This window comes from Microcebus murinus, chromosome 28 (genome assembly GCF_040939455.1).
Source record: "Microcebus murinus isolate Inina chromosome 28, M.murinus_Inina_mat1.0, whole genome shotgun sequence".
NCBI lineage: Eukaryota > Metazoa > Chordata > Mammalia > Primates > Cheirogaleidae > Microcebus > Microcebus murinus.
In genome coordinates, this window is record NC_134131.1 from 10,952,478 (window position 1) to 10,966,519 (window position 14,042).

A 14,042-nucleotide genomic window follows, 5' to 3' on the forward strand; every position below is an offset into this window, starting at 1 on the left:
TGTGCTAGGTCAACGGTCCACGGATTTTATTAATATAAGATTTTGAAAGACCCGTTCCCACCAGAACAAAACATTAACAATGACCAAAAGAGACTAGTTGGGGGACTAGCTATACAGTAGCTCTTTATGTACTGATATTTCTCATGGTCACAGTAGTCTATCACACTAGGTAATACAGTTTTATCAGCACCAAAATAATAGATTGAATTCTATGACTTGGGTCTTGAATAGTGTTTCTTGCTATTTAAGTGTGACTTAGGGAAGCTATTAATTAAAGCATTTAAGGTTCATCCTGACATTCATAGGTAATTGAAGTCTTAATCTTACACCTGAGAGAAAATTGAGAATAGTGCTACCTCAATATTCTGAAGTTTGGTTTGGAGCCGAGTGCTTTATCAAGACATGTCAACATTATCTCCATCCTTGTTGAGAATGTCCTCGTACTTTGGTATAGCTAGGGTGAGTTTGCAAAGCCCTCCCCTGTCCAGTAATCCATTGACCCAATGAGGTTGGCTAGGCAAGGATTATTGGCTTCACTTTATGAAAATAAAACAAAAGTAGATATTAAGGGTGCACCTGAGTGTCAAACCCATTTTTTTGGACCCCTGCTTTCTCTAGCATATCTTGCTTTCTTGACCAGGGCAGCATTTGAGAGTGGGCTTCTAGGCAGATGAATTCAGTTGCAGTTTTCAGCTGTGGACTGCTGATGAAACTGGTTTTTATTTGTAGGTCTTCCCTGGCAGTAGGCTGGTGTGCTAGTTTTGGACCTTCTTCAGACTTCTGTTCAGTCTATAATACTGTACTGACTCTACAAAGCCCTCCTACTTCCCTGCATGAGCATTTCAAGGGCAAAGTCATAAATAGTCATTTTCATGGCTTGTCATCATCTTGGACTGTGATCTGAGGATTCAGATTCTTGATTTCTTAGATCAGCGCTGTCCAATAGAATATAATATGAGCTGCATGTGTAATTTTTAATTTCCTACTAGCCACGTTAAAAAAGTAAATAGAAGCAGGCAATATTAATTTTAATAATCTATTTTGTTTAACCCAACGTATCCAAAATAGCATCATTTCAACATGTAATCAATACACATATTATTAAAGAGAGAGTTTGCTTTATTTTGTTCTAAGTCTTTGAAATTCAATGTATATTTTACATCTACTTCACATCTCATTAGAACTATTCACATTTTAAGTGCTAGTAGCCATATATTGGAAAACACAGGTCTAGAAAATTCTTCCAGAAAAAGAATAAAGTGGGAAAAAAAAGCAGCCCCCTTCTCTCTACTGACAATAAAGAATGAGTTGGGCAGTGACCCTTTTGCTCTGGCATTAATCATCATCATTCATTAATCCCACATTACCATAGATAACCTGTTCACATCATAGCAAAGTTAGCAGTATTACTCTCTAGTGGCCTAGAAGCTTCCAGAACTTGCAAAATGTTGGGTCGGACCATCCACACACACAGGCAGAGAAAACAGGCTATGATATGAGTGGGCGAAAAGGCTTATTTGTTCCAAAAATATGCTCATGTAACCTGCTATACACCAGACACACCTTCCATTAAAATATTTTTTAACAAACATTTTTTTTTCACACATCTATTAAAATGTGCAGAAAGAAGACTAAGTCCTGCTGGGTCAGGGGAAGTAGGAAGTACAACAGGCGTCCTCAAACTATGGCCAGCGGGCCACATGCCACCCACTGAGGACATTTATCGGGCTCTCTGGATGTTTTTGCTGCCACTGCCTGTCCTGCTTAGCAGCTGACTGGTCCCGGGCTCACAGTGCGCACTCTCCAACGGTCTGAGGGACATTGAGCTGGACCCCTGTTTAAAAGGTTTGAGGACCCCTGAAGTACAAGCATGAAAAAGACACGGAGTGTGGTCCATTTCAAGCGAATTTGTTGAATTTGCTTGAAAAGTAGAGCCAGAGACCCTTTGAAAGTGGAAGAGGGTTGTTTTCATGGGGGAGGAGGAGAGAGGAGGCCAACGGGGACAGCTCCTTTGTGTGGCAAGCTGGGGAAATTTCCTGACGATGGGGAGGAGGAGCTTGAGGCATTAGACACCAGACTCTAGAGCCCAGTCCCTGGGGCTAGTGCTGAAAGGGGGGAGGGGCAAGAGTGAATACAACGAACACAAACTTTATCTCCTTCAGAGCTTTGCCCCTTCCTGGACAGGTATTAGATGCTAATATGATCAGGAAAATAAATACAACGCCTACATTTACATTGGGAAGGCAGTGGAGAGAAGTAGTTTAGGTCCGGAATTGAGAGTCAGGCAGCCCAGCCGTCTGTGTGACTTTGGGAAAGTGACTTAACCTCTCTGTGCCTCCCCCTCAGTTTCCTCCTAAGTAAAAAAAATGGTCCATTAATAGGATTTGATAAGATGGTATACGCATTTAAGAATAATGCCCGAGGCATGGGGTGCACTCAGTAAATGTCAGTAATTATTATTAGTTTTGCTCCCCTAATTTGTCATTAAAGTTTTACAAGACTCTTGACTCTCTATTTAGCAACCCAGATAAAAAAAGTAAACACATGCTAATGAGAATCTTCCTAAACTGGCCAAACTGGGGCAAAGAGATGAAAACGACTTGCCCAAGGGCTCAGAGGCTGCTCCTAAAATAGGGAGGCCACTGGAGGTGGTGACAGCGGATTTCCCCAGAGAAAAGGGCTTAACACACTCACCTGCTGGGACCTGAAGCCAGGCGGCAGTGCTTAACTCACGCTGTCATCTTGGGAAGCTACCTGATTTTTCTGAGCCTGCAGTTGTGCACCTGCCAAAGCTGTACGATAATAAACGTACCTAGAGTTGGTGAAACTCAATAGTGTGACGCATGAGAAATGCATCCTGTGGTCTGGGCTCAACAGAATCAGCCTCCCCATTTATTATTATTATTTTTTTTTTTTTTTTTGAGACAGAGTCTCGCTTTGTTGTCCAGGCTAGAGTGAGTGCCGTGGCGTCAGCCTAGCTCACAGCAACCTCAGACTCCTGGGCTTGAGTGATCCTTCTGCCTCAGCCTCCCGAGTAGCTGGGACTACAGGCATGCGCCACCATGCCCGGCTAATTTTTTATATATATATCAGTTGGCCAATTAATTTCTTTCTATTTATAGTAGAGACGGGGTCTCGCTCTTGCTCAGGCTGGTTTTGAACTCCTGACCTTGAGCAATCCACCCGCCTCGGCCTCCCAAGAGCTAGGATTACAGGCGTGAGCCACAGCGCCCGGCCTATTATTATTTTTTGAGACAGAGTCTCACTCTGTTGCCCAGGCTAGAGTGAGTGCCATGGCATCAGCCTCGCTCACAGCAAGCTCAACCTCCTGGGCTCAGGCGATCCTCCTGCCTCAGCCTCCCAAGTAGCTGGGACTACAGGCATGCGCCACCATGCCCAGCTCATTTTTTCTATATATATTAGTTGGCCAATTAATTTCTTTCTATTTATAGTAGAGACGGGGTCTCGCTCTTGCTCAGGCTGGTTTCAAACTTGTGACCTCGAGCAATCCTGCCGCCTTGGCCTCCCAGAGTGTTAGGATTACAGCAGCCTCCCCATTTATGACCATTATTACTACTATTGCTGTTGTTACAGCGGATCTCAGGCGGCACCAGGCCGTGCCTGTCCTGTCCGGGATGCTCTGAGGTGTGCTGGCTGCCACTCAGCCAGGGCGCTCGGTACCCTGCTGGCGCTTGGGAAACGCTTGTGGAATGAATACACGTCATCTGAGACGAAGAAGGGCTGCAGGCTCACTTGGCCTCCCACCTTAGGCCTTCTCCTCCTTCCAAAAGCTGGGGTCCAGGCTGGGCCTGGTGGCTCACACCTGTCATCCCAGCACTCTGGGAGGCCGAGGTGGGAGGATCGCTCGAGGTCAGGAGTTCAAAACCAGCCTGAGCAAGAGCGAGACCCCGTCTCTACTATAAATAGAAAGAAATTAATTGGCCAACTAAAGATATATAGAAAAAATTATCCGGGCATGGTGGCGCATGCCTGTAGTCCCAGCTACTCAGGAGGCTGAGGCAGGAGGATCGCTTGAGCCCGGGAGTTGGAGGTTGCTGTGAGCGAGGCTGATGCCAGGGCACTCACTCTAGCCTGGACAACAGAGCGAGACTCTGTCTAACAAAACAAAACAAAACCCGGGCCCCGGGCGCGCTGTCGCCAGGGCGTGCGCCACTTGGCAGCCGGCTGCCACCACCTCGCCGGCAACCCCGGGGAGCAGCCGCAGGGCGCCCCCGACGAGCCCCGTTCCCCGCTCCGCGGCTCAAGTACCCGCCAGGCAGCCCGGGAGCGGGGGCTGCCAGCGAGAGGGGCCGGCCGGGGTCGTGCCTTCGGCCTCCCCGTCCCCTGCGCCAGGCACCAGGACGCTCGCCGTCGCCTCCCCCTGCAGGGTCGGGACGGGCCCCGGACGCTCGCCGTCGCCTCCCCCTGCAGGGTCGGGCGGGCTAGGAGGGCGCCCGCGGACTCGAGGGTCCCGAGCAAACCCGAGCAGGGCGCGCAGGCGAAAGGAAGGCAACCTCGCGCCTCTAGCCCCGACCGCAGGCGCCCCGGGTTTCTGGAACTCCTGGCTCGGGGACGCGGCGGGCGGGGCGGCGGGGCGGCGGGGCGGCAGCTCGCGAAAACTTCCCGACGCGGCAAGCCGCGCTCCCCGCCCCAGCCTGGCCCCGAGTGACACCTGGATCCAGGGCACGGGGGGAGGGGCAGCCAGAGAACAGTCCCCAGGGGCTGGGGGCGGCCCCCACCGCCAGGGGAGGCTTGGGGTCCCGGGCTCCGAGCCCCCCGCCGACCCTCGCGGAGGAACGCGCGCCGCAGCCAGAACGCCCCGCGTGCACGCCCCTCCCCGCTCCCCGAGCGCGCGGGTCCATTTAGAGCCCCAGCCCGGGGCCCCGGTGCATTCTGGGACTTGTAGTTCTCCCGCGCGGCCCCGGGCGCCGGCGCGACCGGGGCCCGGGACTACGTTTCCCAGGGAGCTCCCCGGCCTATATAAGGCGGCAGGAGGCGCTCCGAAGTGCAGTAACCATGTGGATGTGCTGCTGAGGCGTCTCCTCAGGCTCGCCGGGGTGGGAGGAGAGGAGGAGGAGGAGGAGGAGGAGGTGGAGGAGGAGGCAGGGGAGGAGAGAGAGAGAAGGCGCACGCCGCGAGGAGGTGTGCGCGTTCCGCTTCCCTCCTGACGGGACGAGCTCCGTCTTCGCGGGATGGGGTCGCCCGGCGGCTGCTAGCCGCTCTCCTCGCCCCGCTCCCCAAACCGGCGGCTCCCGGCACCCAGGTAGCGGCGGGGGCCGGGCCGAGGGCGCGGAGTTGGCACCGGCTCCCCGGGCGGAGAAGTTTCTGCCCCGCTCTCTGGGAGTTCTTGGTGGAGATGCATGCACTTGGCATGCACTGGGGTATTTTTTTTTTTTTTGCAGGCAGGTTTTTTTTTTGGGGGGGTGGTGGTGGTGGTGGGGTGGGGAGGTGCCCATTTGAGGCTTAAAAAAAAGAAAAAAATCCAAGTAGTCTCTCCTCTAGTGCCTAGCTTTGAGGGGTCCCCATCCTGGACTGGAATGGCATTCCCCCAAGTTGGAAACTGTTGCTGCAGCTGCAGGAAATAGTTTTTTTTTTTTTTTTTTTGGGAGGGAGGTTGTGGGGGTGTCATATGCATCTGCTCAAGGAAACAGCCTTTCTAAAAATGTAGCCCTCTCCCGCGCGCGCTGGAAGGTTGCAAGAATAATGTTGCATGTGTGTGGGGGGCCCCCGTGGGGAGGGTTTAAAAAAAAACGGATGAAAACCGGGGGAGCGGTGAGGGATGCAGTGTGGACGAAGCTCCTGCCCAGTGGGGATGCGGGCTTGGAATACTTGGCCTCCGCGCTGGGAAACAAGTGTTTTGGGATCTGCCAGGCACTTCCCCTTAGTTCCAGCCTCCTGCACCCACCACCAGCACGTTGGAAGTTTGTGCGTGCCTTAGTCCGCGTGTCAGTTACAGGCTGGAAATAAATAAGTCGGCGTGGTTTCCTGTTCTGTTCGCCCAAGGGATCCCACCCACCTGCCTGCCAGGTTTGGAGGCGGGTCTCACCAGGGAAGCAGGCTTCAGAAGGTGCAAACCTGGAATCTGGAGCCTTTCTGTTAGAGACCCACCTTCTGGTGCTTTCCTACTCAGTCCTCTTTCTTTCTAAATATTTAGGAGCCGACTCCAGAGGAGCAAGGATTCGCACCCCTGGCTGGGCCTGTTTTGGCAACAGAGTGCCTGACCCGGGTCAGGTGAGTGCTATAGTCAATAATAAGTTTTTGTCCTAAGCTTGTTTTAAGTCCTCTCTAAACTCAGTCATGGAAGTGGGGAGTAGGGAAAAAAAAACCAAAACCAAAAACAAACTCCATGGCTCCGTCTTGGAGGTTTGTCACTGCCTTTGGTGAGGGCTTTCGGGAGTGGAGATCCAGCTGATGGGCCTGCCCTAGAGCCTTCGGACATGGCTCAGAACTGAAGCAGCCTGAAGTTTATGAGAGAGAGGAAAGGAAAAGCCATTAAATAGAGCGATAAAGGGGTGGCCCATTGCTGGCCTAAGAGGAGTGCTGTTGATTTAAATGCTGAAGGATGCAGTGTGTTGCATCTGCCAACATATGTAAGCAAAAATTAACTGCCTCTCTCTTTTTAACATAGTCACTTTCTTTTTTCTTGCTGTGAATGTGTACTTAATCAGAGTAGGTTGGATTGCAAGAAATGAAAGTGGTTGCTGCAAATAGAAAGAATTTGAACTTTAAAAAGGGAAGTTCTTAAAGCGTAGGTACCAGCATGCAGCCCTTAACTCAACCCACCTGAATGGCAAAGAGTCTGAGGGGTCCGTGTTGTTTTGTCGCCTGCCATGGAATACGAGCCCAGGGCAGCATTTATCTGTAAACACAACAGTTCCTGTTTTTTCCCCAAAATGGTCAGACTGCACTTGAAGAGAGGGAGGTTTCAACGGGTGCTCGCACATCCCTGTTGCTGCAGATTTGGCCACCAAAAGTCTTTTTTTTTTTTGAAATGGTCACGAACAGGGTAAACATCGGGATAATGGGAGTGGGGTAGCGGTGGGTGGCTGGGTCTTAGTAACTTTTTTATAAATATTTAGCTGTTCCCTGGGCTACAATCTTTGGGGTTTTTCTAATTTAGAAAATAAAAGTCAGACACTTCATTATAGTAGTATAGTGCTTTTGTTTCCTGTTGATAAGATCCTCAGGAGTACTGGCGAGGGGGAAGCATTTGGATGTGTGAGGTCTAGTTTCTTCTTGCAGTTCTTTTATTGACTCACGGGGCTGCGTGTGTATTCAGAGGGCCAAGGACTGGGTCCAGTTCCCGTCTTCAGAGTAAGCTGTAGATACGGGGAAACTGATCCCACACACTCTTCTCGAACTGGTTGCTAAAAATATTAAGATTGACACATCAAATACTTGTATGCTGGGCCCAGAGCCATTTATCTCAGAACCCTGTGAGTCAGGTACAGGTGAAGAAAGCTTAGCTGCAGAGAGAGGAATCATTTGTGCAGTAGCTAAGTATGAGGAAGCAAGGTAGAATTCCAGGCGGTGGGCTGTATTGCATCCCACACGTGTACCTACGTGGGTGGTGAGGGCGGTCGGTGAGAGGGAAGCTAGGAAAAATGGTAAACTTAACTGCTATTGATGAAATACCTTGCTCATGTCTCACCAGCGATGAAATGACAATACTTAACCTTGATGTAAGGAGGAAGGGATGTAGCCACAGATATAGGGATAAAAGCGTGGATATCTGTGGAGGTGTTAGATATTGTAATGAGTTCGTTGTGGAAAGCTGTGTGTTGCAAGCCCAAAGTGAGGAAAGTAGAAAGAAACCAAAGCAAACCGCAGGGAACGTTGTCTCAGTTGAGCATTAGGCTCGTGGCATGAACTGAAATCCGTCTTGATCATCTACATCAAAGCATCTGAGCAGGTTGAAAGGATCAGGTGTTTCTCCATCTGAGTAATTCGAAAGTTTAAACTGTAGTCTGAACTGTGAAATGTTGATACCTTTTCATACACCCTCCAGTTTGTTTTGTGACCAGTTGTGCAGAACATTTTTCTTTTTCGTTTCTTTCTAGTACATTTGCGTGTCTGTGTGTTGAGTTCAATCTGCTCGTTGAATAATTCAAATCAGAACAGAAAGACTTCACCCTAATCAGGCAGGGAAAGTTCTTCATGTTCTAAATGAATTACTCTGGCTTCCACATTGAAACCCATGAAAATCACTTGGGGTTGACAAATACTATTATCAATTTAAACAAAGTGGTGGTTTTTTTGGGAAGGAATTGGCATTTTTTCTTTAGGAATGAGAAATTGAATGGTTGCTTAGAAGAGAAAAAATAGGTGCACTCCACAAGAAAAGTTTCTCTTTCTCCTCAAGTTATTTTCAACTGAGGAAGACCAGGGCATGAGAGAGAAAGAAAGATTGAGGGAAAAAAAGAGAAAAGAAAGCTCTAGTCCAGTGGTATATAACCAACTGACTTGCAGAGGAAAAAAATTGCATTGCTTTTCAACTCATTTATAATCTCATGGAAACTGTCCCCCCCCCCCCCTACAAGCAACTCTTGGAAGAAAGAATAAAAAAAAATGAAATAAAACACCAAATATGAACAACAGAAAAAACAACCAAAATAAAAGTAGGCCTGGAGTTAAGTTTCTAGGTCAAGTTGTCTTTGGGTACATCTAATTAGGGAGTCTACACAAGGCCAGTGTCTCATCTTGTTTGCTGTTGGTTTGATTTTTTAAAATAAAACACATTGCATTTGCAGGCTTTCTGTTAACTAGAAGTACATGCAGTTTTTTTTTCATTGTTGCTGTTTTAAGTTTTAGCATGGCTCATTTGAGGAATGCAGTTAAGGCTTGAAATCAGTGACATGAATATGACATAACTTCTGTGATTCCTTTCATTTGTCTTAGTGTCTGTGCTTCTGAGATGATTGCTAAGGAGGATGAGTTGAGGAGACCATCACCTCCTGACCTTTGAGAGTCCCTAAATTGGACATAGTTTAATGTACTTGGTACGATAAATGTATTTAACAGATTCTAATGCCTGTTAAAGATGCGAGTCAAGTGCTTTCTTCTTTATTCAACAAATTCCTTGAGCACCTACTATGTGCCAATTTATATTCTAGGGCTTGGAATACAGCAATGAACAGACAGTCCTGTCCCCAAGAAGCTTAAATCCTAGTTGGGGGAAGGCAGCCAATGTAAATAAGCAAGTCAGTATTATCGTATTAGCGGTAGTAAGTGCTATGGAGAGAAATAAGGGGACAGAAAATAGCATGTCCTGACAAGGATGTGGAGAAAGTGGAGGCTTGTGCATGCCGGTGGGAATGTGGAATGGTGTAGTGGGGGGGGGGTCCCTCAAAAAAAGAGAAACAGAATTACTGTATGATTGGGGGATTCCACCTGCAAGTATATGTGCAAAAGAATTGAAAGCAGGGACTTGAGCAGATATCTGTACACCATGTTGATAGAAGCATTATCATAGTAGCCAAGCGGTGAAAACAACCTTTGTCTTATCAATGAATGAACAGATAAACAAAATGTGGGATGTGCATATAATGGAATATTATGTAATACATGTATAAAATAATTCACCTTACAAAGGAAGATGAATCTGACACATGCTACAAAATGCACGAAAACATTATGCCAAGTGACATACACCAGCTGTGCACAGAAGGACGCATACTGTATGATATCGCTTCTATGAGGTCCCTAGAGTAGCCAAATTCATAGAGTCAGAAAGTAGAATGGTGCATGCTGGGTGAAGGGGAAATGGGAGTTTGTTTAATGGATACAGAATTTCAGCTTAGAAGGATGAAAAAGTTCTGGAAAGGCACAGTGATGGCGGTCACACAACAATGTCAGTGTACCTAATGCCACTGAATTGTAACCCTTAAAAATGGTGAATTTTGGCCAGATGCGGTGACTCACACCTGTAATCCTAGCACTCTGGGAGGCCGAGGTGGGAGGATCGCTCGAGGTCAGGAGTTCGAAACCAGCCTGAACAAGAGCGAGACCCTGTCTCTACTAAAAATAGAAATTAATTGGCCAACTAAAAATATATAGAGAAAAAATGAGCCGGGCATGGTGGCGCATGCCTGTAGTCCCAGCTACCTGGGAGGCTGAGGCAGGAGGATCACTTGAGCCCAGGAGTTGGAGGTTGCTGTGAGCTAGCCCAGGCAACAGAGCGACACAAAAAAACCAAAAAAAAAAATGGTGAATTTTATGTTATTTTACCCTAGTAAAAAAACAATGACAAAATAAGATAAGGGGTGTTAAGGAGCCCTCAGGTGGGGATTAGATTTTTAATATGGTGGCCTTTGAGCACGTGTCTAAAGGAGGTGAGCAGGTTTGCCCTCCTGGGGGAGAGGTGTTTCAAATATCCAGAGCAGTGAGTACAAGCCCCTGACATGGGAGCAGGTGTGACAGGTTGCAGGAAGGGGGAGGGGCCAGGGTGGCCACGGCTGAAGGAGAGGCGGTCAGGGACCTGTAGCGTCCTTGGGGCTGGATTTTGCAGGTCAGCAGTGATTCACCTAGGGACTTGTGCTCTTTTCTTTCTTTCTTCCTCTATTTATTTTTTAGGCAGAGTCTCGCCTTGTTGCCCAGGCTAGAGTGAGTGCTGTGGCGTCAGCCTCGCTCACAGCAACCTCAGACTCCTGGGCTCAAACGATCCTCCTGCCTCAGCCTCCCGAGGAGCTGGGACTACAGGCATGCGCCACCATGCCCGGCTGATTTTTTCTATATATATTAGTTGGCCAATTAATTTGTTTCTGTTTTTAGTAGAGACGGGGTCTCGCTCTTGCTCAGGCTGGTTTCAAACTCCTGACCTTGAGCGATCCTCCCGCCTCGGCCTCCCGGAGTGCTAGGATGACAGGCGTGAGCCACCGCACCCGGCCCGCATTGTGGTTTTCAACAACACTGAACTACGTTGTCCTTTCTGAAGAGTCTCTGGTGAGTCTGGCAAGATCGCAGAGCAGATGGGAACTTGAGAGGGGGTAAAACCCAGATTTCTAGACTGTCTGGCTAGTCACGTGACTCACCCGGGATGCACTTCAGTAGGAAAGCAATCTTCTCTGATAAGTAGGTGAAGCTACACTTGGCTCGACAGCAAATTCAAAGAGCCTAATGATAATCCTGGGGCTTCAACGCAGACCTTCTGTGCCCTGCTGCCACCCTGCAGTGTGTCCCGTGTCATTTTTAGGGAATTACCCAGGACTGATGTTCTGCTCTCCAGCATCCTTGGGAAAAAAGTTTTTTTTGGGGTGGGGGGGTGCTGGGGGACAGAGTCTCACTCTATTGCCCGGGCTACAGTGAGTGCCGTGGCGTCAGCCTGGCTCACAGCAACCTCCAACTCCTGGCCTCAAGTGATCCTCCTGCCTCAGCCTCCCGAGTAGCTGGGACTACAGGCATGCGCCACCATGCCCGGCTCATTTTTTTCTGTATATTTTTAGTTGTCCAGCTAATTTCTTTCCATTTTTTTAAGTAGACATGGGGTCTCGCTCTTGCTCAGGCTGGTCTCGAACTCCTGAGCTCAAACGATCCTCCCGCCTCGGCCTCCCAGAGTGCTAGGATTACAGGAGTGAGCCACCGCGCCCGGCCGGGAAATAAGTTTTATTGCAGTGATTCTCCCTCCTGATAAGAGAAGTGGATCCCTACATATGCGTAAAACTTTAAAACCTCAAATTTTGTTACTGATGACATAAGATAGGCATAATCAGGCAGCACACACCTGTAATCCAGCTACTAAGGAGGCTTAGATGGGAGGATTGCTTGAGTCCGGGGGTTCAAGCTCAAGGAGCTATGATTGCAGTGAGCTGTGATAGCCACCGCACTCCACCCTGGGCAACATAGCAAGACTCTATGAAATAAAAAATTAGAGACAAAAAAGAAAATATGCATACTCATTGTAATGAAATATTAGGAAATAAAGATAAGCAGTGAAACAAAACTTAATCCTTTCCAACCATCCAAGATTAAGGTTCCAGGCTTTTCCCCTTGGTATACATATGTTAGAATTATGTGTGTATTTAAATATCGTAAAAAGGGAATCAAAGTGCCTCCCATCTGGAAATTACCTTTTGCCCACTCAGTACATCCTCAACGTCTTTTCTTAATAGACATCTGGGTCTTAGTTTTACAAAAGTGTCCCTGTGTTGGGATTTCATTTTTTTGAGTCTATGTTCATACCTCCTTGAGATACATATGTACATACATACGTGTTTATATAAAAATACATGTAATTGCCGGGCGCGGTGGCTCACGCCTGTAATCCTAGCACTCTGGGAGGCCGAGGTGGGCGGATTGCTCGAGGTCAGGAGTTCAAGACCAGCCTGAGCAAGAGCGAGACCCCGTCTCTACTATAAATAGAAAGAAATTAATTGGCCAACTAATATATATAGAAAAAACTATCCGGGCATGGTGGTGCATGCCTGTAGTCCCAGCTACTCGGGAGGCTGAGGCAGGAGGATCGCTTGAGCCCAGGAGTTTGAGGTTGCTGTGAGCGAGGCTGACGCCATGGCACTCTAGCCTGGGCAACAAAGTGAGACTCTGTCTCAAAAAAAAAAAAAAAAAATACATGTAATTTATACATACGCTGAACAGTTTGAATTGGGATCAAAATAAGGTGAATACGTTATGAATGGCTGTGTGTTTATTAATCTCAGTGTATCCTCTACACCTCTTTTCCCCCATGCTTGTTTTGGTGGTTCTGGAAGAGACTGAGTGGCAGATGTCTCCACAGTTTGGATTTTGCTGACTGCTTCGCTGCGGTGTGGTTGAGCATTTTTCTCTGTTCCCGCTATCTACCCTAATTTGGTAATTGGATGTAGAAGGTTGGTCAGAGTCAAGTTGTTTTTTTTTTGTTTCTCTCTCTCTCTCTTTTTTTTTTTTGCCAGGTCTCCTTTGTGAACTTCACTCAGAGCAGTATGAGATGTCTGCTCTGGTATTGCAACCGTTGATGCTCATTGCCTCAATGCATTGGTTCTTTGGTTGGCAAGAGAGAGGGTATTCCAGTTGGTTCCTTGCTTTCTTGCTTTCTGTATGACCAGGTGTTCTAGGCCCACCTTCTCTGTTTCTTGCCCCAGGCCTAGAATCAGCCTTTTCTCCCAGAACAAGGGCTCTTGTTCTTTTAAGAGGAAAACGATATCAGAGATCTCCGAGTAGGGTCAGATAGGTTCTCCTGTCCTTCTCAATCTTACAGGAGAGAAAACAGAAATGAAAATGAAGAAAACTTAAAACCTGAACTTTTTTCTTTTTGTATTTTTTTTTATTTCAGCAAATTATGGGGGTACAAATGTTAAGGTTACGTATATTGCCCATGCCCTTCTTTCCTCCAAACCTGAACATTTTTAATAAAAGCATTTCCAAAATGCAATTGACACATCTTTGCATTTTTTGCAAAGAATTCTGAACATAATCTTAACCTTTTAAAAAAAAATTAGTCTCAGTGTAGCCTTAGTGCTCTGTGCCTAAGACACAGTAGGGCTCTCCATGTAGGCAGAAATGTTACTTTTGTTCTACATCCCTGTTTTTCAAACTGCATGGCAACCCACAAAAAGGTCGTGGAATCAATTTAGTGGGCCTTGATCAACTTTTTTTTTTTTTTTTTTTTCCGTGAGTCAGAGTCTCACTCTGTTGCCTGGGCTAGAGTGCCGTGGCATTTGGCATCAGCCTAGCTCACAGCAACCTCACACTCCTAGGCTCAAGCGATCCTCCTGCCTTAGCTTCCCGAGTAGCTGGGACTACAGGCATGCACCACCATGCCCGGCTAATTTTTTGCACACATATATATATATTTTAGTTGGTCAATTAATTTCTTTCTATTTTTAGTAGAGACGGAGTCTCGCTCTTGCTCAGGCTGGTTTGGAACTCCTGAGCTCAAGCGATCCTCCTGCCTCAGCCTCCCAGAGTGCTAGGATTACAGGCGTGAGCCACTGTGCCTGGCCAACTTTTTTTTTTTTAATGAAGTAGACCAGAATAGAAAACATCAACATATATGGCATGGATAATTAACAAGTGTGTACATTGCAAGAAAATTCCCTCTCTCTCACACA

At 47.5% G+C, this 14,042-nt stretch overlaps 1 protein-coding gene across 1 annotated transcript in view; it reads left to right on the forward strand.

Annotated features, from left to right (window-relative positions):
• The first annotated feature begins 5,013 nt into the window (after positions 1-5,013).
• ITPR1 (inositol 1,4,5-trisphosphate receptor type 1) overlaps positions 5,014-14,042 on the forward strand; it is a 351,525-nt gene continuing 342,496 nt past the window's right edge. Inside the window, exons 1-2 of the mRNA XM_075998552.1 lie at positions 5,014-5,263; positions 6,155-6,231. The gene's annotated coding sequence lies outside the window, so the exon portion shown is untranslated. The remainder of the gene's footprint in view (positions 5,264-6,154; positions 6,232-14,042) is intronic.